Source organism: Mus caroli, chromosome 1, assembly GCF_900094665.2.
Source record: "Mus caroli chromosome 1, CAROLI_EIJ_v1.1, whole genome shotgun sequence".
NCBI classification, from domain to species: domain Eukaryota; kingdom Metazoa; phylum Chordata; class Mammalia; order Rodentia; family Muridae; genus Mus; species Mus caroli.
In genome coordinates this window covers 66668698-66692744 of record NC_034570.1, presented here as the reverse complement: position 1 = coordinate 66692744, position 24047 = coordinate 66668698, and the positions used below count along the sequence as shown (strand labels likewise).

The 24047-nt window shown below is 43.3% G+C and overlaps 1 long non-coding RNA gene across 2 annotated transcripts in view; it reads right to left on the bottom strand.

Moving 5' to 3' along the window:
• Window positions 1-495: 495 nt before the first annotated feature.
• The window catches only part of LOC115029893, a 105252-nt gene continuing 81700 nt past the window's right edge, over window positions 496-24047 (bottom strand). The window contains exons 2-3 of one of the 2 annotated variants that reach the window (XR_003835471.1): window positions 15110-15226; window positions 496-1130 (exon numbers count right to left, since the gene is read on the bottom strand). This is a non-coding gene — a long non-coding RNA (uncharacterized LOC115029893). Of the gene's footprint in view, window positions 1131-13264; window positions 13671-15109; window positions 15227-24047 lie in introns of those variants that run through there. The other variant, XR_003835470.1, reaches the window with a different exon arrangement.

The following is a 24047-nucleotide window of genomic DNA, read 5'->3' as shown; positions in this document are numbered from 1 at the left end:
TTGGCCTTAATTCCTTGGCAAATGGAGTTCTGTTCAGAAAGGCCTTCCTATACCTGTAGGATATTGTTTGTTTGCTTGCATAGTCAAGGATTAAAGGGAACTAGTGACTTCTGGAAGAAGGATTAGCCTTTCCCAGAGATGAGCCCCTTATCTGATGTCCAATGATGAGTGGTCAGCCCTGAAACCACAAACACACAAATAAGCAAAAAGACTCAGCAATTGTGTGTGTGTGTGTGTGTGTGTGTGTGTAATAACACATACATGCACACATATAGAAAAGGTATGTAACAATAATTTTAAAAAAGGATATCAACGTGAGAGTGAGAGGGATCCAAGATGTATATGAGGGAGGATACTTGAGGGAGAAAAGGTAGGAAGAAAAGTGATATTATTCAGTTTCAATTAAATAAACAAATTTTTGGAAAACACTTCTTGAGAACAGAGCATTTAATTGGAATTTAAAAACAATAACCAACATAAAATTGGGGGTTGAAATTTTATATACTATAAGACAAGTACAATTTGAAATATCTTCCATAACATAATTTCCACAGGCACTCCAAGAGAGAATTTTCATAACTAATAAAAGCATGATGCACATAAATGAATCAGTTGATGATGTCAGCATTAAATATATTAAACATAAAACACAACCTTGAAGAAAATTAAAGAAAAAATTTTAAATTAAAGTGCTCTTCACAAAACTAGTGACATGGTGATAAATAAATGCACATGATTATATATCAAAAATAATTATTGTTATGAATGTGCATCTTTTTATTAGTATTTATTAGCATTAATTATACATAGTAGTAGGCTTCATTATTGCATTTTCATGCATATATAATATATTTGAATCATGTCTATTCTTCATTATTCTCTCCTTTTACTTTCATGGTTAGTTTTTGTTGTTTTGTTACTCAGTCAGTGATTTTAATTAGAATTGTTTACAGGAACATGGGTAAGATGATATTTACAGGACATGGGACAGCAGTTATATCATATCACTGAGGAAAATCTCTCTGTTCCTTCCCCCTCAGCAAGCTTGTTTAACTGTCTATCAATCCTTACGGAGGGGTGGGGCCTCATGAGATCCTCTCCATCCTTGAAGGAATATTGACGGGTCTAAGCTGTACAGGTAAAAAAACAGAGAATCACATCATGAGTACAATCGCCATGTGTAGCTTCTAACCTTTCCTGGCTCACATTCTTCTGTCACGTTCACTAAACATTAGACTGGGAGATATAGATGTTTCGTTGATCAGGATTCATTCAGCCCTCAGTCATTCTCAGTACTTTTCCCAGTTCCCTGAGTAACTGCTACCCACAAAACAGAAAGAAACGTCTCCAACCAAAATCAATAGCATTAGTCCTTGGACCTAACCATAAATATTTAGAAAGCAGTTTGACAGGCAATGATTAATTTTTTAATATTAATAATTTTTTGTTTTTTAAAGTAAGCTCTTCCTGGATAGTCCCAGCTGGCCTAGAATTCACTATATATCAGCCTGGACTATAACCTGAAGCAGTTCTCCAGCATCAGTTATGAGCAAAGAACACCATGCCAGAGTAAGCAATCCATTTTGTGATTTCAACTCAAAGGATATGCATATTCTACTTTAGGTTTTGGAGGAAGAACTTTACAACTGAAGCTAGTCTTGATTGGAACTATATTATAAGCTCCCAACAGGATAAAACCTATTTTCTTTATAAATGAATTAAAATAATTATTTTGCAACAATCTTTTACCTCTGAAAGAACAACCAATGTTCAACCTTCCTAATACTGTGGCCCTTTAATATAGTTCCTCATGCTGTGGTGACCCCAATCATAAATTTATTTCATTGCTACTTCATAACTGTAATTTTGCTACTGCTATAAATCATAATGAAAGTATCTGATATGCAGGACAGTTGATATAGACCCTCAGTGCAGGTCACATGTTGAGAACCACTGCTTTAGACAAAAGAAACACAATAAAAGTATAAGAAGGGGGTGCTGCTTCCTCTAGGCCATGGAAGTGGAGGGGAAAGAGACCTGAAATTCACTTTGAGGGTGAAGGACCCTAGCGTGTAGTTGTCTCGCGACCGAGGAACCAGAAGACACAGTTCTCTTCTCTTTTGTTCTACATCTTGGATGCTCTGCTGAGGCTGACTGGACCCAATTGGAAGCAGATGACAGAAACACACTGATGTCACTGTTCGAAAGCTACCCAGGACTGAAAGCAGATTAGGGAAATCTTGGGGCATAAGCAGGAGGCATCTAGTAATCCAAGGGTGATTTTATACTGGTTTCATGTGTTTAACTATGAATTTCTATTCAGGTTCAAAATTACATAGAGACCAATTATTTAAGGCAAAGGCATTTACTAGCATGGGAGATTTAGAACCCAAATTCATACTTCATTGAAATGTCTACAGGCCACTCTCCTCTATCTATATAATACTCCAGTGATCCATGCACTATGGTTCTCAAAAAAGCAAAGTTGAATTGATAAACATAAATAACAAGGTTTTTCTTATCATAAGTAGTGTCTCTCCCCTCCCCCCGAAAAAAAAATCCCTCCAGGCCATATCATGGCATAGAATATTACTTTCTACAAAAGTCTTCTAGGACTAGCAGAACCGTTCAAAGGGGTGGAAGGGGTGTTCATCTTTGTTTCTTTACTTCTTTCATCACCCTCCCAAGACCCTGTCCACCCAAGTGCTACAACCTGCAGGTCCTGAGAAGGCCTACTCCTTCCACATTCTTCCCAACACTTGCCATTGGCATTTTAGCAGATATTTTTATTGTATTTTAGATCTAAAACTAATGCCTGGGATAGGGAGATGACTTGGTTGGTAAAGCCATATAAGCATGAAGATCTGAGTTCAGTCTCCAGAGAACACATCAAAATAGATGATGATAGATAGATAGATAGATAGATAGATAGATAGATAGATAATAGATAGATAGATAGATGATAGATAGATAGATAGATAGATAGATAGATAGATAGATAGACAGACATATAGTTGTACATGATAACACATATCTGTAATCATAGTACTTAGGAAGTGAAAAAAAATTCCTGAGGCTCACTGACCAGCTAGCCCAATTTAATAATGGAACTCTAGGCCTGTGAGAGAATCTGTCTCAAAAAAAAAAAAATAAGGCATATGCTCATGATGAACAACACTGAAGTCACCCTCTGGCCTCTACACATATGTATACATACTTATACATGTGTCTACATACCTGTATGCACACACACACATATACAGTTTTTTAAAAATATTCCTGTAAATTCAACCTATATTTCATTGGTTACCTATCAGACCTTTTTCTATGTATATTTATTCGTCATTTGAATGTCTTTGTTAGTTATGTCTCCCTTCTTCATTGTGAATTGCAAAGGCTCTTTATATGAATGATATGGGTAGTAAATATTTCATGTGTCTTCAGTATGGTATTTTTAAGATCTATAACGTTCAATGTCTGTGGAAACACATTTATCAATATTTGTTTTTGCAGATTTCTTATTCCTTCTCTTGATGCCATGAGTAAAAACTCCTTCACATCAAAATGGTCTCTTTGTAGTTGAGCATCCCTGGCCTCTTTGTTCCAGAGATCCAGAATGACAGCATACAATATCAGTGAGCTCAGAAACCAACAAGAGAAACACAGAAAATGCAAATTGCTAGATGCAAGCAAACAATGGAGAATGTTACTCTCAGCATCAAAGGTGAAGAACAACTGTGACCTTGCGAAATAAAATATCATCTTGCCCTATTGTTAAGTCTGATTGGTCTCAAGCAGGCCTCCAGCACGGGCAGAGAAGGCTCCCAAGAGATGAAGTTTGTCAAAGCCTCAGAGTTCTGGACCTGGACCTGAAAGCTTCCCCACCCCCAGGAGGGGCCACAGTCTCTCTCAGATACAGGTGCGTACAAGTCCCAGCAGTGTTAATAACATGGTTAGGTAAGCTCTTGTTTCTGAGTGATTGAAAAGCAACTGTTTGACCAAAAAGGCTATGTTTCAAAAGTGTAAAGCAGGAGGCATGAGAAGTGAAGAAGGAAAAGCTACCCACTCCCAGCCACACGCACCTGGCAAAGCCCCCCTCCCAAGGGACCACTCCTCCCTGGACAGCTGGTGGTTCCCACCCCCGCCCCAGGCCTGGCCCCCAGCCATAGACATGCTCCAAATGATGTCTATCCTACACGGATCTTTGCAGATGCTATTTTGATAAAACTCTAATCCTTTCCCTGCTCCTCTGCCATTAACCCTCAACCCCCTGCCTTTGTGTCTGTGAGCCTGTGTGTTTGGTGAAAGGAGGGGGCAGGAGACAGGGTAGCTTCAGAATCAGCAAACACAGTCTCCAGTTTCATGGGGCTGGAGCAATGCAGGGAAATGGATGTCTGGTCTCAGCTATTGGAGACAGACAGAGGCTGGAGAGAGAGAGCAAGAGGCCACCCTATCTGGCCTTCTGCTGTCTGGAAATGCAAAACAAGACAGGTAGCATAGAATACTAGGAATGTACAGACCTGTCTTTTCTAGGTATAAACACAGATTTCACTTTCTCCTCCTCTCCTCCACCCCCCATGGAGTTGCCAGATGAAGGATTTCATGCGTTGTACTTTGGTAAATAACAGAAATAATGTATGAGGCATGGTAAGTAGGTAGGTAGGCAGATGGCTGATAAATAGATACATTTGTTGTTTATCTAACTTTAAACTCGAACTATATGGGATGGGGCAAACTTGATAGCATTTTAACTAAATCTGGCTTGTGACCTTATAGACCTTCCACTAGATACATCCTGTCCCCTCTTCCTACTCCCTGGTCTTCTAAAGGCTTGGGTAAGCTCAATGGGACAGCACTTGCTTAGCATGCACAAAGCCCTGAGTTTAACCTGCTCCCAGCATTGAAAATAAAAACCTCTTGTCAACAGTACTAGTCACAGTAGCTCACATTATAGTTCACTCTGCACTTACCTGGGCACTCTACTCTTAGACAGATGCTTGTGTTTCTTCCTGCATATGAATATGAATTGGAGCTGGGGGGGGGGGTGTCGCTCAGTGGCTGAGAACTTACCTAGCATGTACAAGACCCTCTGTTTGGTCCCAGATCCTAAAACCACAACAAATGTGTATGAATGTTATTAATGCACTATGCACACAACCCAGTAAAATATGAATTTTTTTTCCTCATTTTATTTATTGCAATAAGAACAATGATAACAGCCTCAGTTCCTTGAACTTCAGTGAGCCACCTCCTGCCTTCAGGCCACTGAATCCTGCTGGCTGCTCCATTGCCTCACTGCCACGGATCAGGGTGAGTGCCTAAGATTCCCTTCTGCCAAGAAGGGACATTGTCAAAGCTGGCAGCAGCTGCTGACACAAGCAACTCTTGCAGCCTCCCCTACACCGCCCCCCTTGCAAATTCCACCCATTATTTCCCTCTTGGAGCTTTTAAAAGCCCAGGTGTAGGAGCTTTGTCAGAGGGGAATTTAAAAGATAAATAAAACAAAATCCCCTTGGCCTGGAACTGAGTTCTAACTTGGGGGAGGGGGAGAGCTTTGAGGATTTGGCTGTCCATGTAAGGAGACAATGGCTACTTCTTAGTCCTGACTCCAAAACTAGGGAAAAGTTGGAGTGTATGGCAGGGATGCTCCCACTTTTACATCAATAGAACTACTAAGCTCTACTAGAAATACCCAGTGAAGTTAAACTCATAAAGGTGAACAGGCATAGACATAAAGCAGCCAGTTAGGTGAAATTCATCCTCACTTTCCAAGGCCAGCTCAGTGACAGTAGCAAGAGTTCTGGGAGCATCACTATTTCTACCTACAAGCTAGTGCTAATCACTACAACACTGCATCCGTGTCCATGGATGGGTAATGACAGCAGTATTGAATGTCACTGTAGTGCCTGGCATGCAGGAGGCCGAACTCTGACAACTGGAAACATTTACTATCAAGAATTTTGACATCTTTCAGGACAGCCAAGGCTCCACAGAGAAACCCTGTCTCAAAATATCCAAACCAAACCAAACCAGAATGCCAAAGAACTCTGAGGTCTCCTATTTCCTTCTCCCTTTACCTTTAGTCCAAAATATCTGAATCTCTTCTTTGACATTCAGCGCTGTAGATTCCTAAAGGTTATATCCCTTCTTCAATCTCCCTTTCCCCTACCCTTCCAGTTCCAAACAATTTTAGAACTTCATGCCTGCAGGCTGGGAGGATGACTTACTCAGTAAAGTGTCTGGGATGCAAGCCAAAGGACCTAAGGACACCCCCAATGCTCATGCTAAAAGTGGGGGAAGCTGGATACAATGAGACATATTTGCAAACTAGTAGATCCTTAGAGCTCACTGGCCAACCATCTAGCTGAATCCATGAGAGACTCTGTAAAACAAACAAAGGTGGAAGACAATGGAAAAAGATATCTGACATTAATCTTTGGCCTCCACATATGTGCACATACATGTGCAGGCATATATGAGTGCATATATACACCAAGAAGAAGAAAGGAAGAGGAGGAGGAGGAGAAGGAGAACAAGAACAACAACTATTATTATTAGTAATATCATTATTATTATTATTATCATCCAGGCTTGGCCTGGGTTTCTTAGGTACATCAGGGTAACCCTGGTCACAACTATGACAGAGTGGATCCCTCCACTTTGCCATCACGGGTCTGTCATCTAGGTAGCATTTTCCATCAGCCTTTCTTATCTCACCTTAGCTTCCTAGGAGCCCTTTTCTAGAATCATTCTGACGTTTGATCCAGTAACCCAGACTAAAGCCATGCTTAGTGCCAGCTATAGCCAAGAGTGTTTCATAACCATTTAGTATCCTTGGGCTGAGGGATGGAGCCATGAAAACTCACAGGAAGCTAGAACAGTTCTCCAAACTCACCGTCTCAGTAATATGTTAGTTTGGTTGTCTGGATTGAGGAGTCAAGCTGCCTTTTGAACCAGCAACTGTCAAAATTTGCCTCTGGGCAATTAGGATATGCAAGCTAGTACAAGAAGGTGCCATTTTGCATGGCTTGTGCCCATCTAAATAGTCCACTAACATTCATTAATCTGTGTTCTGTTTATTCAACAAGCATCTAACGTCAGGTCCTACAGCATGCCAGTCGCCTGAGACAACTCATGACCTCAGTTCTAGCTGAAGAAATACCATGTACAAATTCAAAGACACAACTGTTGCTGCCCCTTCTGTGCTGGATGAGAACTCATACACGTCCTTCCCAGATTCCCATGCTGTCTGTCCATTCATCTCTACCATTCACTACTGTTCTTGGTTTCACAATGCTAGCCTTATATTGAAGGAAGTTATGTTGTATGCATCTGACCCTCAAACCTCATGCTCCTTGAGGTCAGAGGCCATAATTGACTAAATACGGTGACCCACTAAACAGTCAAATACTTTATATATAGGAGTTCCATCAGTATTTTCTGAACCTGTTATTGCCATCACTGCAGTGTACTTATATATTATGTCTATATATAAATATTATGCATATACATACAGATTATTAGTTATATGAATTTAGACTCCTCTGGGATTCAGATTCTAAGAGAAAACAATGGTCCCTTCCCACACAACTGCTGGAAAAAATTAAAAATATATATCAAGTTCATAGAACAACTCCTAATACCTCTAATTACTCTGGAAATATATTAAACTTAATAATAATGCCAGCATGTTGTATTCTTTTCATTGTAAGTTCCTTATTAAAATCTGAGAGTAATATACCTGGATCTGCAGGCAGCAGAAAGAGACTGCAAGTCACTGGGCTTGGCTTGAGCTTCGGAACCCTCAAACCCCCGTAGCCTAATGACTCACTTCTTCCAACAAGGCCACACCTCCTAATAGTGACACTCCCTGTGGGTCTGGGGAGGGGACATTTTTATTCAAATCACTACAGATGACAAGGTTCTTATCCAAAAGGAATATGACATCTTTATCTATGTTTCCTGTCGCACAATTTAGTTTGCAGTTCTTTCATAGAGTCATAGGTCTGCAAGATGAAAGACCTACAACATGACGGCAGAGGAAGGATTATGGGATACTTCTGACTCCAAGAGAGCTAGAGATGAGGCTACATCAATCAGTTCTGTGGCCATAGGACCTCCCTAAGACTTGCTACTGATATATTTTTCATTTTAGAGAGAAAAAAAAAACAGTTCTTACTTGTAGTTTCCCATGATAACTGTTCTTTTCTTGCTCTCTCTCCAAACCAAAATTCCAGTAACTTGGACTCTAAGATCCCAAGAGTAACCACATCGTCCACGTGCTTGAACAATTGATTGTAAGAGCCAGGCCTGCAAAGCACCAGTCTAAATGCTGCTAGGACCATCCATGGGCTTCTGAACTGGCAACAGAGGAGCAAACCCCCTGGACTCCCATCCCAGTATAATACCCATCTACCATTAACAGTATCTGACCCCTTGGACACATCAAACCAGTTCCTCAGGGGCCTGGCCTTCTTATGACCTGGCAAGCAGTGCCTGTAATAAGGCTCAGGGTGTCTTTTCAGATAGCAGCTGGAGAAGGTAATGCTGCCAGGGTCAGAGAGGACAAAAAAGGGAGAGTGTTCTGGAAGAGGAGCAGAAGGGAGAAGAGACATTGATGGACTACAACAGTGAATGTTTTTTAAAAAAAAAAAAACACCCCTCCCCAGCCTTTGTTCCCTGGAGATCTTCCTTTTAGTCTAAAACTGCTCTGGCTCAAGGGACGCATAGGAAACTTGTGTCTTCCAATGTGAAAAAGAAAAGGAAATAGCATCCCTACCTCTCTCTCCTCTTCCCTTTCCCCACTGCTACCAAATAAAATCTCCTTCCAAGTGCTTCCCAGCATGAGCCACCAGGAACTAAGAGCCACCAGGAACTCCTGCTGTTCCCAAATGCAACAAACACTGGCTGTCCTTGAAGCCGTTCACAGAGACAGCTCTCTTGTGTCCAATGACACAGGCTTGTGATTGAGTCATGTGGTCCTCGGTCACATACTATGGGTTGTACTTTATACTCAATGGAGAACAAATCTAAGGACTTTATAACAAGAGGGCTTGAGGTTAGACAAAGGATGCAGCTAAGATCAGAAGATGAAAAGGCCCTAAGCCTTCTTCCTGGGAGAAGAAACTAAAAGCCTTGGAGTCAATCTCACCTGCCATAAAACCTTGGCCCTGGGCAACTGGCGCCAACCTTTAATACTCTCAGTTATGTTAACTGTAACACTGAGGCCCAGCCTTACCACATGTATATCAAACTTGGCTTAAGGTTTATCTGTACATGGTAATTGTAATCGAACTTGATATGTAAATAGACTGTACTCTACTCTCCTCTGTCTCCACCAACTCCAAGTAGCCAATCATTCAAGCCATGTTTAAATAAGAGAGATGCTAGCTGTAAACAACCAGGCTGTCTCTGCACTTCACTTCTGTTTTCTGTATGCCACTCTTCTCTGGCTTTAAATATAGCCCAGCATGTTGTGGTAGGAGGCATTCTGAACTACTTTTGGTCTGGGTTACTATCTGAGTCCAGGATCATAAACCAATTAAGATTGCAAAGCATCTATTTGTTGTAATTTTTCTCTTTCAATGCATCCTGTTTCTGAAGGGTCATGAGAAACGAAAGATTTGAATAGATTTTGTAAATTATCTCTGCCTTCCCTCCACTAATGGGAAAAAAAAGACAAAGAGTAGATGAAGCAACTGCAGAAGATGGAACAGCATCAAGAGGATGCTCATATGAGAAATCATATCAAGAGAAATCTATGAGATAGAGAAGCATCTATCTCAGTTTGAGAGAGAGAGAGAGAAGCTAGCTCAGACCCATGGTCATGACACAGGAATGGAAGGAGGAGGCTGGGGGATAAATCCACTTGACCACTAGGCCATTCACTTGGCTCTGAGGTGTGAACACACAGTCCTATAAAAGGGAAGGTTAAGTTGTCACCTGAACACAGTGATTGCTTACAAGTCCCTAGAAGCCTCACAGGAAGGAGTCTGCCTGCCCCCTCCTCCAAGAAATCCAAAGCAGAAGCGCCCAGCCCACAGGGACTATGTGGAATTCTTCAGGAACTTCCTCTGGCCCCTCCCTCATGAGTCCCCTGGCCACCCACTCCCTGGGCTCTGTGCTATGGAGAGCCAGTTATTTCCCTGGCAGACAAGAGGCTGGAGAATTCTCTGGAAAACCTTAAGGATCCATGGAAGAGGTCTATAGATTCTAGTATTTAAGGGTCTTCCCATGAGAACTACCACTTGCAGCTTAATCAGCCCAAATGATAGAACTTGAATAAGTAAACCCCAACAGCCCCCAAAGCCCTGCTAGCAAGCACACACTCCAATCCATTTCCCTTAAATTATAAAATGCAGCTGACATGCAAAGAGTGTGGACCTGCACAGCTCAAGTAATTATATTAAAAACACCTGTGGCTCCCACTTGACTTAAACAAAATCTCGCCAATCATTTTGAATGTTTGCAAGTTCCTGCCTCATTGGGTTCTCCCCTGTTTCAAAGAAACCGCTATGACCAATTTCATTTTCATCTTTTTTTTTTTTTTTTGGTTTTGCTTTTTTTGCTTTCCTTTGTAATTTTGCCACACATGCATGTGTCTTCAAACAATCCATTGTTTCATTTTGCTTCTTTTGAAGTTTACATAAATGGAGTCCTGGTGTATTTAGTCTATGATCTGCTGCGTTTGCCCAACATCACACATTTGAGGTTGAGCCACACTGAAATGTGTATGGATACGTACTCTTCCGTGATGGACAGAGCAATGTTGTATGACCATCCTGCCATGTATTTATTCATTCTTTTGGGCATGGATTTGGGTTGTTTCTTTGGCTCACGTTGTTACGAAAACCAACATGTTGGTAGACTTCATGTGTGTTCCCACTCTCTCTGCATCATATATTCTTGACTCTGTATGCATAGAAGCTAGGGTATAAATTTTGCCCATGCTCAACTGTGAGAAACAATGTGAAAGAATTCCAGTGGTGAGATGAGCCTTCTTCCTTTCTACTCCACCATCTATGTGAGAACTCCTCAAGCTCCACATACTTGCCGACCCTTAGTATTGTCAGGTGCATTAATTGCTGTTAGTCCTAGAGAGGAAGTGGTCCGTTGTCTCCAAAGTATGAACAGGTGGAGGAAATCCATGCTGGACCAAGTAAGATGGAGGTTGGTTGGTGGAGGCTTAAATGTCTCTACATGTGTGTTCCTTAGCCAGATGAGGATGTCTGGCTAAGGTTGCCCGCTTGGAGTACCTTTTTCAAATCCAACTATTCCAGCTTTCACCAGAAATAGCCAGGTTAGAATAATCTTATCTTTGGATAAGATTCCAGCTTCCCCTGCTCCCTTCCTCCTTCTGTTTCTTTCCCTCTCTCCTTTTACTCTCTCCTTTCCCCATTTCTCTCCCTTTTTCTTCTCTTGCTTACCTCCCTCCTTCTCTCTCTATGGCCCCCTCTCCCTCCTCCCTACCCTCTTTATTTACTGCTTAGCTCTCATGTGCCAGAAGTCAGAAGAGTGTCCAATACCCTGGAACTGGAGTTACACATGGACAACTACTATATAGGTGCTGCGAACTGAGACTGAGTCCTCTGTAAGAGCAGCAAGTGCTCTCAACCAGAGTCATCTCTCCAGCTCCAACTTTTCTTAAAACGACGTTTTATAGAAAGAAGACTGTTCTTTGTAAGCCTTGGGAAACAGTTTACATTCCAGTAGTTTATTTTGAGGATATGGCCCAGAGTAAAGAAGAGGAAAAACTAAGATAAGGATATTGTGGTGGTTAATGGAAACTATCCCTGTAGGCTTATGGTGAGTAGCTCTATTAGGAGGTGTGGCCTTATTGGGATAGGTGTGGCCTTGTGGGGTTTCAAATACTCAAGCCAGGCTCCCCATCTCCCTCCCGTGTGTGTGTGTGTGTGTAGATGCATGTATGTATAGATATCCATATGGAAGCTTCTCTCTGTATTTTCTACCAGGAGGGGGGGAACATATCATTATCTCAGTTCACTAGACTTACCTGGTCCCTAACCACAGGACATACCTATGATGATCAGAGTTCTTTGCAAAGTGCAGTAGTTCTCAGGGAAGTATAGGTGGGACAACTATAGGAGTAGTCTTCGCTGTCTAGGAGTTATGTGTATGCACAAGGTACCAAACAACCAATTAGAAACTCAAAGAGTGGAGTCATCTAACTTCTTTACTCCCACGGGAGAAACATGAATCAGATTATAAACTCATTGAAGAATGACTAATAGCACTTTAGGGATGAAAGATTTGAAATCATGTCTAATCCAGGGTTTCTCAAAATGTAGTTTCTGGGACAGCAGTACCAACATACAGAAACATTCATAACTGCAAAATTTTTTTTGTCTTCATCTAATTTTACTGATTCAGAAATTCTGGAGGAGAGCCCAGTGATGGGAATTTCAAGGAGTCTCTTATGTGAATGTTGTGGACATTTAAGTTCAAGACCACCCATCTAAAATTATCCTGTTGGAGTAGGAAGGAGGAACATTGGTAAATCTCAGAGCACAGCATCGTGCAAGAATGTGCATTCTCATACACATTGCCATTGTTCACACTTCTGTTTTCTTCTTCTGAGAAAGGGGCAAGAAAATTCTTAGCATTGGCTATCCCAAAACTAGGGTTTGAGATTTGAATTGAACTGTTCCTTTGTGCAAAGCTACCCACTGTGCATCTGGGTCCGTGCCACCTTCTAGGCTCCCAGAGCACACTGGGAGTATTTCAAAAGCTGTACTCTTCATACCAATTGATAGGGAATGTCTATATTAACTTATGATTATTTGCTTATAGATGTATTCTCTGTATCTGGTGTAAGTTCTAAAGAATACGATTTGAGAGCAAGTTTGAAAGTTCTGATTTGGTTCTTTAGCGTTTATCTGGCATATGGGAGATAAGCAGTAAGTAGGGTAGGGAGAAGGGAGAGAGGGGTATAGAGATAGAAGGATGGAGTTAAGTGAGAGAAGAAAAAGAGAGAAATGGAAAAGAGAGAGAATAAAGGGAGAGAGGGAAAGAGACAGGGGGAGGAAAGGAGCAAAGAAAGCTGGAATCTTCCAGAGATAAGATCATTCTAACCTGGCTATTTCTGGCGAAAGCCAGAATATTCTTGAATAGTTAAACTTGAAAACCATACTCCAAGTAGGCAACCTTAGCCAGACCTCCTCATCTGGCTAAGGAACACACACGTAGAGACATTTAATCCCCCACCAACCAACCTCCATCTCACCTGGTCCAGCATGGATTTCCCCCAGCTGTTGATACTTTGGAGACAACTGGCCCAGTACTTTTGGGAGAAACTGGAAACTACTCAGCAACTCCTGAGAGAGTCTCAAGGAAGTTGATGTGCATACACACAGGAGATGGCATGGGAACTAGTCCCAAAGGTCTGTGGGCTGAGGGACTTCTCCATTTGACTGAATCTTAACAGCCATGTTGACACTACAGAGTTGCAAATGTGTCTCAGAAGAGAGGAATCTCTGGAGAACTTAAGAAGTAGCCACGGTTTCTTGGATTCTGACTTGGAAAAGATGTTAGTTGATACACCATGATGCAATAGGGTTTGATATTTCAGAAGGTCCAGATGGAGGAAATTCACCTCTGTTCCAGGAGAGGAGATGGGAACAAGAGAAAGCGGACCACATTTCTGATAAAATCTGGAAGATAAGGTAGTTTTCAGGTCAACATAATCCAGCCAAGATGGCAGGAGGATGTACCCAAATATCTCTGGGGATTGGGGGTGGGGGGCGCAGTGACACTTTCTCCTCTCACTCCACCCACTCCCTTTCCCCAGTGATCAGGAAATGGCATCATGAAAGACAAACTGGTGTCCTCATGTCTGCAGCCTTGGGACTTTCCTAAATGGAGAGAGAATTCTTATTTCTGGAATTTTTCAAAATCTTTGTGTTGGATGTCTTCCCCAGTCCCAGCTTCCAAGTTGGAGTCGAGAATAAATGAAAGTCAGAATTTGCTGAAAGTGGGAGAATGGATTTAGTGACCTCTAAAGGACCCCATCAACAGAGGTACTCAAAAAAAAAAAATAGGCAGATAGGAAGGAGGCAAACGATGCAGGAGATACTGGAGGGGCCAAAGGCAAGCAGTGAGTCTGAAAAGTTCACATGGGAGTGATTAGGAGTCCAGTGGTCCACTCAAAAATGGAGCAGATATTTATGCTACCTGTCACCGTCTGTGCCAAGCCCCTGCCCTCTAACCATTACCATGTACTGAGTAATAGATAGGCAGACACCGGAAGTGGCAGTTCTATATCATTTTACCAAAAGACCTGTCAGGGAACATATCTGGGCACTATGACATATATAATCTTCCCCCAAAACCCCCTTGTTAGTTCCAAATGAGTGTCTGTGGTACAAGAAGGATAACTGGCACACCCTGTGTGATTCTGGTATAGTTTATAGTGCTAAGATCTGTGTTCCTGTCGCATGGCACTAAGAGGCAGTGTTAGTGCTGTGATCAAGTTCACAAGAAAAGTAAAGAAAAGGTGATAAAAATAGCAGCAAAGGAGGCTGAGCCTTTCCTCATACCATAGCTGACTGCTGAAGGATGCAAGGCAAATAACAAGAAAACCATTAAAGCTTGAGCTAACAAAGGGAGGAGAAAAGGAGCTATGTGTTTCTTCTTCCTCCCTCCTGCTCTCCCCATCCAACACACACACACACACACACACACACGTTAGTTGTGTTTCTCAAGGAAACCATGACTAATACACCTATCAAGCTCACAGCACAACACATGTATCTTACAATCCCCAAGGGAAGTAAATGCACCATGGCCTTAGGAAATATCCCTCATGCAAATTAAGTGTTTGCACATTCATGCAGAATTGACTTCCAGGAGGAGTCCAACTTCCTCCTCAACGTCACCCTCATCCAGAAGCTCCAGGCTTGGCGACACAGGAAATGACTTGTCATCGTCCTTTTCTGACCCCCCAGGGAAGGAGAGAGAGGATGCAGAAGGTATGCACCCCATTGTAAACCCCAGGGCAGAACTATAGGGGTGGCCATGGCTTTGTGCACTAGGTCTTTGTGTTCAAGAGGGGAGTTATGTGGTTAATTTCACTGATGCAGACATAGCCTACCTCTACACCAAGGCAGGAAGCCGACATCAACCTGTGCAGGAACATGGATTAATGACATCCAAAAGTCCAACCATCTCTCGTCTGCCTTTCTTCAACCACATTCTGATGAATGTGCCACTGTATAAGAGACAGAAATGGTTTTCACTCAGAGAGAAGTCTGATTTGACCAGAGTGCCATTTTTTTTAAAAGATTTATTTATTTATTATATGTAAGTACACTGTAGCTGACTTCAGACACTCCAGAAGAGGGTGCCAGATCTTGTTACGGATGGTTGTGAGCCACCATGTGGTTGCTGGGATTTGAACTCTGGACCTTCGGAAGAGCAGTCGGGTGCTCTTACCCACTGAGCCATCTCACCAGCCCCAGAGTGCCATTTTTAAAGATGAGAAAACTTCAAGTTGAAATCCAGTTGCCAGCTTCTCTGCCCCACACCCTAAAGCATCAAGCACACTTTGGCACATTTTTGCACAGTAGCCACTAAGCTGAAACTAGGCAGACAGGGCAATACTTAAACTCTGCTGATTCTCATGGTCCCCTGGGATTTTATGGTGGCCTGCTTCTATTGTCTACTGTTAAGCCTATGGAAGCTTGCCCTTCACAGTCCTGAACCCCCAAGCCTCTGAAGAAAGATCTTGCCTATTTGTGTAGGGTCCTCAGCAAAACTCTGCCTGGCACACTCAATACTTTCATTCTAAGTGGGTGAAGTACAGAATCCAGGTATATGTAGATGATAATGTGACTTCTAGCGTGGTAGGCAGAATCAGCATGCAGAGAAAGCAAGAAGGGACCGCACTCTGAGAGAACAACTCAGCCTTGGGCCCAGAGGGAGAGATCAGAGTGGAGGTGTTGGGGCCAAGAAGTGCTTCTTGGAAATTTTCAGATGACAGCTTGGTGTACCTGGAGAAGGAAGGAGTGGGGTGTGTGTGCTATGCCTTAGGACTCATTTAAAGTCACACAGTAGAAAATGCCTAATGCTCTCTTGGGCCCCTAAGGGCCAGGTTGGTGGAAGGGGAGGAGCTAGAGCAATGATGGAAGTCAGTTCAAAAGGGAGAAAGAATTGGAACAAACACCAGTCATCCTGGTCGCCAGCCTCTAGATTACTTTTGTGTTTGCAGCCAGCTCTGTGCTCTTCCTAGAGCTGTTAAGTGGGTTTCTAGAAGAGATTTCAGAAGAATACACCCAAATGTCCTTCCTCCATCTGAATACACCATCTTCCCTGCCTTTCCCTCTTATTTTATCTCCCATCCCCTCACCTCTCTTCTAGACACACAGCTTACAATGCCCACAGAGCCACCGTGGACTTCAGGAAGTACGACAGAAACTTCTAGAACCCAAGAGAACCTGGGATACATTGCTCCCACTTCTTCCTTTTAATCAGCAATTAACTGAAGTCAAAGAGTAACTTACCAGGTTGCAGAGCTGACCAGAAGCAAAGACTCAAAATTCAGGTTTTAACATGGGTATTGTGATGCATACCTGTAATCCCAGCATATGTGGGCTTGGGGGCAGAAAGGTCAGGAGTTCAGGGCCAACCTTGGCTACACAGTGAGTCTGAGGTTGCCCTAAGCAACATGTAACCCTGTTTCAAAAATCAATTCATAAATAGCCCAGGTTTTAGATTTCCAGATAAAATCCGGAATGCTCAAGAAAGCACAGCTCTGCTGTCAGCCAAATCCCCTGCCAGTACCAATTAGCCCAGTGGCTTTGAGCAGAGGGCTGGAGTAAATGAGAGACTCCATCTATGGCGTGTGTCATTGTGCCAGATGCTGAGCGCTCTATTAAGACAGCTGAATGAAGAGATGAATGTGAGGGTGCTTTGGAAAGTGTTTCTGCCTCTTGAGGCATCACCCCACTCCTGGGTTCCCCAAATGTTTCACAACTGTCGAATTGGCCACCTGTAACTATTGAAATTCACATTAGTGGAGTCGTATAAAATGAATGATTCAGTTCTTTGGAGGCAATTGATCCAAAGAACTTTCAAGGGCACAATGGCTGCCTGTGGTTACAACATGAGAGTCCTGGTCTATACCCTAGCCATCAGAGTAGAGCGTGCAATGGGCAGTGATTTGGGGGTCTTGAGGAACTGGAGGGGTCAGAGGAATTGGAGTGAAGATGAAGCTGTTTCTCTTTGGGCGACTCTGAACAAACCCCTCTCTTCTTCCCCTCAGAGATGTAGTGGGCCTTTTGATGTGAATTAGAAATGGTAAACACTTGTATAAGAAACCCTGAAATGTTTCCCACTGTAACAGAGATCAAGTATACCTCAGTGCTGCCTGCTGGCCAGACCTCTTGAGAACTAAGGCCCCTATAGGAAAGATGACCCACCTAGTGAATCCACCATTCCTCCGTCCAGGACCCTGACAACAAGAGTGCTCAGCAGGAAAGGGAGACTGAACAAAATGGGCATTGATGCATTCCCACCCCATGGTAACCATGAGGACTGAAGTGTACAGGGTAGATCCCTAACCAACAAAGTGGCCCCAACTGGATCTTCAACCTAGGCATTTCAGAGCAGATGGTCTACCCAAGCTTTGGCTGGCTTTGGGTCCCAGCTCCCAGCTCCCAGCTCCCAAAGTTCACAGCCTTTTTCTCAGCACACCAAGGCTGATGGTGTTAAACTGGGGTCTACACTATCAACAGGAAGAGTTCCTTCATTTGGCCTGTGGCTCTCCATCCAGAAGTGTGATACCAAGACACTCTGTGCCTATGCTCCTCCTGTGTTAACTCACTGTAGCTGGGCCTCCCCCTGACTTGGACCCCTCTCTTTTCTGAGGATAGCCAGAAGGTTGCTTCCATTGCCAAGCACAGTGGCTCAGAGAGAATAAAAGAAAGGGAGTAGGAGGCTGTTAAAGAGAAAGAAAAAGGGAGGCAAGGAATCCAAGCAGAAGGGGAAGAGATGAAAGAGCCAAGGAGCTCTTTGAATGATGAAGAATTAGGGAAGAGAGGGAGGGAGAAGCCTCAGCACAAAATGTCCCAAGTTGCAGTGGGTGACATGTCTGCGCGGCTGGTTGCTGGCTCCCCTCCAAGCGCAGACTCTAGCCATCTGCTTGGCCAACTCTTCTTGGTGGCAGCTGGTCAATAGGACCCAGCAGAGACCAGGCAAGAAGCTTGGAGAGCTTCGGGCGGGAGAGATGGGAGAAGAGGGCTGAGCAGGTTATCTTTCTTTCCTCCGAAAGCCCTTGAGTGCCCCTTGACATTCCTTCCTGCCAGAGGTAGAGGGTCTGAGAAGTAGTGTCCCTCAGATTGGGGGAGGGGGGTTTCAAGGGCAGGCTCTGCACACAGAGCTATTTCCACCTTCTAGAAAACTTGCCTTACCACCTAGCATGGAAAGAAATGGGGTGTTGGTGGGAACAGGAGCAGATGCATAATCTAGGGTTTATTTAAGATGAAAGGACGGGCCCTGAGTCCCACCTATTGGAGCCCTCACGTGCCATCCTATCATGCTGATACCTTTCTGTGTTAATGGCATTTCTACGTGGCCATTTCAGCCTCCTCTGATAACAAGGTCTTTTCAGACCTCAGCAGACAACAAGTATGTCAAGAAATGGTTGCTCTGAACCTTCCCAGATGTGAGATTCAGAAGATAACCAGAGGAAGGCCATTTGGTTAAGCGCTTTCAGGCCAAGGAATTACAAGTCTCCATTCTCAGGCTAGCAGCAGATGTCCTTATCCATGATCTCTTCTAACCGAGCACCACATAAAGTCAACAGAGTGTTGCCCTGCTCCATAATAGAATCCAACAGGGTCTCAGGCTTCTCCCATCTCTTCTTACAGCCTGTGTCTTTTCTGCTAATTGGACAGCACTTTATTTCTTTAAATCACCCCAGACTACTTACTTAAACTGATGTTCGTAGCCCTTTGGGATCTTTATCTCCCAGGACTATTTTACAACCTAGGTTGCAAGGTAACTTTTTTTTTTTCACTAATGTTACAGGATTTATAGTCCTATGCATACAAAAACCCCAATGTCTACCAATAGTTTCCCCTTACTCATCACCCCCTGGGGAAGGTGTGCTGATGAAAACCATCACACAGGATGATTCAAGCTTCCCTGAAGTGGCTGAGTTTGTGGGCATGCTCAATGGGAAGCCTCCATTTGCACTTTCCAAACAACTTCACAACTCAATTGTGCTGCCTGAATGGTTCCAAATTTCTCCTACTGAGCCTGATTTCCCTCCTACTTTTTTTTCTTAATTATTAAAAACACAGGCCATCTGCCATCCCAGGAGGAGGAGGAGGAGATGGCCAGAGGGCCATAAACGGATCCTATAATGATGCCAGGCTCATGATGTCTGTTTGCCCTGCCAAGGCAGCCTCAACCATCCCATCTAGATGGATGGTCTCTACTATTCTTCTCTGGGGGATTTCTGTCCCTTTGCTGGAGAAAATCAGTTTAAAAGGATAAATACAAAGTGCTCACAGAATGGGTTAGGAGCAGAGAGGTCACCAAGAGAATCCCACAGAAGTCACCCCACCCTTACTTTCTCCCTTGGAAAGTCTGGCATTTGTATGACTTCCAGTCCCTGCTGACTCTGAAAATTCAGAGATCAGATTTCCATATTAAAGACTTCCACACTTCCTGGCTCTTCAGCATATTCATTTGCCTGAAGATTATAACCCAAGATTATAATCCCATAGTTTGAATGTAGCCAAATTCTACATTGTGTTTCATCCCCCTGTGAGTTCCAGAGCACTGATGGAAATAAAGAGTCTAGCTTAACATGGAAATCTATGCACTTACAAAGGAAGCATTTGGTCTCCTACGAAAAGTTAGTCAATTTAAGAGTCGTAGACACAGGCTTTTGAGCCTTCCTCCACTGACAAAAGACCACAAGGCTTGCAGTGTTACAGAGTTAGAAACTAGACTTTCTAGCCAGCAAGCCCCAGAGTCCTTCCTATTCCAGTTATGGGTTCAGAGGATCCAGACTCAGATCTTCATGAATGTAAGGTAAAGTTCTTACTATACACTCATCTCCCAGATCTGACACCTGGTTCTCACCACACACTTCAACTGGGTTTGAACAGAATAGTAGATTCCTCTTTTACAGCACTATGAACCTAGGTGAGTTACTTAACTGTTTTTTAGTTTCTGAGCTAAACTTTAACTTCTTTGTGCCTCAGTTTTCTTCTTTATAAAATGGATATAATTGTAATACTTTTATCACAGAATTGCTAGAATTATCTAATGAGTTGGTACATACAAAGCTTTTCAAGTAAGACCCAGCATACATGTAATGTTCTCATAGTTGCAGCTAGCTTAAACAAGACACACTTCCAGGGATGGGTTCCTTCTGGCTTGTACCTCAGTAGGATTCCATTTATCTGCCCTGTGTCTGGGCGCCAGACAGTCTTCAGAGTCTGGGATCCTGTCCCTAGAGTTACAGATCAAGGAAGGCATATTGGCATGGGAGGCAAAGTGGCCAGAAGCCCAGGCAGGAGCCAGCACAGTGGAGGCTGGTAGTCTTGAACTCTTCACAGAGCAGGAAAGGTCTCCAGATTCACAGCATAAAGAGACATCAACTAACACTGTGCTTGGGTGGTATAAATGCTACCCAGAATGCATAAGGCCCTGAGTTCCATCCCTAGAGTATCTTAATTAATTAGTTAACTAATTAATCAACCAATCAATGCAATTTAAAAGATCCTAACAGATTTTGAAAATAAAGCTTTGGCTGGAAAGGACCTTACCATCCACAATAGCTGACCACAGTTGAGGGGTAGATCCAGCTCCCACACTTTAGAATCTACGCTGACCTTAGAGACTTGGCTTGGCCCAGGCAATATAGCAAAAGTAAAATCAAGGGCCTTTGGAAGTCAAGTCTTCAAAGCCTCTTTGGAGACTCTGCAATACTTTTTACATGGCAGCCCAAGGCCATAACAGAGTGCATCCAAAACCCAATAGGGGCCTAGATCCAATGTCATTATAAAAGAAAGGGGAGAGAGGTTTGATACAGAGAAGAAAAGAGAAATAAGAAAGGAAACGATATAATGTCGAAAACAGAGGTGGGATTGCTACATGCCAGAGCTTGTTTCAGGTTGTCAGAGACTCTGAGTGTTTGGAAGAGGCAAGAAAGGAGTCTCCCCTTTTCTGCTTCCTTGACCTGCTCTCCTGTAAAGTCACAACTGTCTGGTCTTCCCCATCTCTGCCTTATCTATACCTTGCCATACATCCCTTATCTCTTGGCCCCAGATGTTCTACTCTGTCCATCCATTTCACATCTCATGCTCATGCATGGTCTCATGAAGGATGTGGTCTGTGTTCCCCCCCTCTCCCTTCCCCATTTCCCTGACCACCTGTTCCATCAGCACCAAATGTTATTTATTACCAATCTAACCAACTTCATTTAGGGGACAAACTCCAGCCCTCACCCTCTTCCTGTCTCTTCAATCTGAGGTGGAGACATCTGGAAACAAGTTTAATAAAGTGGCTGACAGGCAGCTAGTTCCTAGAGCTTCTCAGACAGGCCCCTGGGAGCCATTCCACAGAGGAAGCCGGAAGAAGTGGGGCTAATGGACTGCTGGTCTCAAGGAGAATCCATTTGGCTGTTCCAGGATGGACAAGGGCTGCCTCCCCTCCACAACTCACAGGAGGAAGCTGCACCTGCAGAGAGGAAGGGAGAGTGAGTGGCTCCCTACCAAAGGTCCTCTACTCCCTTCCTGCTGAGCCCTCGACTCTTGAGGGAAATACTAAAACTCTCTAAGTCTCTGTCACTCAAAGATAGATTGGACCACATGGATTCACAGACTGCTTTCTAATAGTCTAGAATCCTGGGATTGACCAAAGCCACCTGGTCAGAGACAGACAAAGAGGAAAAGGCCAGCTAGCACCTGTCGAATCACCCGTTGACAGGAATCCTGAATTTTGAGTATTGTCTTGGGACATCAAGATAAATAAAGGAACTCACAGGTTAGAAGGAAAGCTATAGCATGTGTGCAAATCATTGCAAAGTCTCTCGTCGGAGCACAGAGCTATACGACTTTTTCCAGTAAAAAGCCAGTGAGTTTGTAGCCCAGCGGGACTAAGCTTCCATTTGAGGAAAAACAAGAGCCAAGCAAGGCCAGATGCAACGATTGCCCCTAAGCCCTTGGTGGTAACCTGCCCACTCGGACTCCCACAGGAACTGAGGTACAGTCCCAACAAAGTAGGGAAAGAGTCAAAGGAAGCTTTCCTGAGGAAGAACTTGAATGGCATCCTGAATGGAAAGAAGAGGGTGTGGATTGTGTGGGCTTGATGAAAAGTAAAAACAAACAAACAAACAAACCAGGACTCCTTGTTCAGATGTTTCAAGACAGTAGGCACAGAAGATGAAACCAAACCTAAGACCCTTCCCATGCATGATGCAACCTCACACTAGGGCACCCCTTGGATACTTCATGGCATGAGTTCTTTGTCAGTATACTGCCTACACGGGCATCTGCCTATATAAGCTATGTGTTTATATCAGTACATTTCATGCTATCTACTGAAACGATACTTTAGCTCATGAGAAGGTTCGTACATAAAACATTAAAAGTAGGAAAGAAAGCCAAAGGCCATTTCTAAACCCAGCAAAATTAGTCCACATCTCCTCCAGCACCATACACTTCCTGGCTCCCTCAGTATCTTTTAGACCCCTCTCAAAAGAAGATGTGCTTTAAAAAAAAGATTCTCACTTCCCAGCCATACTGAGAAACTCACATTGCCCTCTCTCTACCCTAATCACCATCCCCTTCCCAGCAAGAGTCCAGTCAAGTGGTTTCTACTATGGCTGGGGATTCACTCTCTCACAGTGACTGGGAAACAGCCTCTATCCCCTTTCTCCAGCTAACTAGAGAAGCAAGACGTTATGGGTCCTGCATTGAATCCTGTCTCCCCCAAATTAGCAACTACTTGGAGCTAAAGGTAACAATCTAAAGAGGGAAAATCTGGTATAAACCTGGGGAGACCTGGCGCTGCAGATAGCAAAGAGTCATTAATAGCACCCACTCCCAGCTTTCTGATTGGAAAGCGGGTATTTTAGTTCTTCCATTGAGGTGACTTTCCTGTGTGATTAACATTCCTGCTTTCTCCAGTGTTTACCTGTGAGCACAAGGGCCCCCTGCCCTCTACAATAGATGGGTCAGCACATTCACCTGGCTTTTAAGTTGATGTTGGAGATCTTAACTCTTAGTCCTCATAAGAAGGCCTTATCCACTGAACCACCCCACCTCTACCCCAAGTCCAGAGGACAGTGTTCTTCTGAGATGTCCATCAGGACTGAATTAGCCAACATCCATGACTGTAGTGAATTTGTGTGGCACAGGCATGAAGCACAGTTCAACAGATCAAACCCATTCTCTTTCCTAAAGGTTTAGAGATTTCAGAATGGCTTTGTCACTGTGGTCGTCTCTACCTCACCCACACTATGCCATGTGATAGTTAAGGTCAGTCCTGGGATGGGGGTGTTTAAAATTATGCTGGGATAATTCATCTCCAGCTCTAGAGATGGAGTGAAAGATTGGAACACAGTCCAGCAAAGGGGGTAACAAAAGTAGAGCCTTCATGGCTCTGGGGACCACGGATGTGTGAGCTGCCGACCCTGTACAGCAACCTTAACTCAAAGATACCTCCCCTACCCCCAGCAACCCCACAGCTGCAGCCACAGATGTTGCAAGCAAAACGAGAAATGAATTCTTTCTGCCTTGAGGGATTTGCATATGGTTTGTGTAAAACTAGTTAGTTAATGGTTTTATTGTTTTAAAAAAAGACTTCCTTTTCTCCTGCAGTAAATTTACTTTATAGGAAAATTTATGTTCCACCAACATCTACCTGCCAGCCCAATCCATCTAGCCACCTGTTTTGGCAGTTTTGTTTTGTTTTTTTAGAAAGAAAGAAAGAAAGAAAGAAAGAAAGAAAGAAAGAAAGAAAGAAAGAAAGAAAGAAAGAGAGAGAGAGAGAGAGAGAGAGAGAGAGAGAAA